Source organism: Grammomys surdaster, unplaced genomic scaffold (assembly GCF_004785775.1).
Source record: "Grammomys surdaster isolate TR1022 unplaced genomic scaffold, NIH_TR_1.0 131670, whole genome shotgun sequence".
Taxonomy (NCBI): Eukaryota; Metazoa; Chordata; class Mammalia; order Rodentia; family Muridae; genus Grammomys; species Grammomys surdaster.
In genome coordinates this window covers 12,437-14,002 of record NW_021622061.1, presented here as the reverse complement: position 1 = coordinate 14,002, position 1,566 = coordinate 12,437, and the positions used below count along the sequence as shown (strand labels likewise).

The 1,566-nt window shown below is 43.2% G+C and overlaps 1 pseudogene; it reads left to right on the top strand.

Moving 5' to 3' along the window:
• Window positions 1–271: 271 nt before the first annotated feature.
• Window positions 272–1,356, top strand: LOC114615662 (annotated as a pseudogene).
• Window positions 1,357–1,566: the final 210 nt, after the last annotated feature.

The window sequence follows — 1,566 nt, the reverse complement described above, 5'->3', positions numbered from 1 at the left end:
AGAGGTGCTTAACCATTGAGAGACTTGAGGCTCCAGGGAATGGAGAGGCCTGGGCTGGGGCCAGGGACATCCTTTTGGAGGCAGAGGGGAGGATAAATGTGATGAGAAATTGTGGGGAAGAGGACTAGAAGGATGGCAACGAATGGACAGTAAAGAATAAAAGAAATTAAGAAAAACTAAAACAGCCGCCAACCCACAGCCTGACACACCGCATGGTCCCTCAGTCTCCCGAGGTCGCCTCTCCAGGCATGGCACAGGGCTTCGCCACACTATGGAAGCAGTAAGACACAGCACTCTCGACTTCACACTCAGTGCCAAAGCTGATGGTGAGGTAATTCTGAAAGTCCTTCAATCCATTTTTCAGGAGCAGCAGATGACAGAGTTCCTGCACACCTAGCATGACCATGGATATTTAGCAACTTACACAAACAGGAATGGCAGCTTTGCCAATTTGAGAATTTATCCGCATGGATTGGCGTTGCTGAACCTACAGAGTTACTACAGTGATGTGCAAGGCAAACAAGAAACTGAGAGCCTTTTGAACAAAATAGAAGAAAAAAAAATGAAAGAATTGAGTCAAGATAGTACTGGCCGGGTGTAGCGATTACCGCCCATAGTTTGAGGAGGGGACATTGACAGATAGCTGATGGGTACCTGGCTGAGTTTGACATAGATGAAGTGGTGTATGATAAAGATTGACCCTATCAGAACATTAAAGTTCTACACTCAAAGAAGTAAGGATATTCTCATCCTTAGTGGAAATGTTAATTTGGCAGAGAGTGATTGACATATACACAGGCCATCATGAACAATGGTAAAGAAGACTACACTGGCAAACATGACTCTGGGAGGCGGAGATCGAGGCATATTATGTGAAGTTGTCAAACTGAAACCAAAGATAGTCACTATGGTAGAGATTGACCAAATGGTAATTGATGGATTAAGAAATACATGCGGAGAACATGTGGAGATGTCTTAGACAATCTTAAAGGAGATCGCTATCAGGTCCTTATAGAAGACTATCTCCCAGTACTGAAGAGGTACGCCAAAGAAGAGAGAGAGTTTGATTATGTGATCAGTGATTTGACAGATGTCCTTATCTCTGAATCTCCAGAAGAAGATTCCACATGGGAGTTCCTCAGACTGATTCTTGACCTGTCAGTGAAGGTTCGGAAACAGGATGGAAAATACTTCACACAGGAGAACCGTGCCAACTTGACTGAAGCTCTGTTGCTCTAGGAAGAACAGCTGGGGCTCCTGTATTGTCCTGTGGAATTCTCAAAAGAGATTGTCTATGTCCCTTCATACTTAGAATTGTGGGTATTTTACACTGTTTGGAAGAAAGCTAAGCCTTAAAGATAAGCATCCCCCAATGACCTGTGCTGCAAGCCACCTTCCTGACCTCCATATGCCGTATATGCCATCAAATGAGTCAGGCAACTGGTCATGAATTGCTTCACGTTGGTTTCCATTTTTAATTATTATTTTTAATGTAAAGGCCAATGGGAAAAATGCATATCTTGATGAGTTAGGGTGTTAATTTTTAAAAGTCAGTTTAAAAGGACA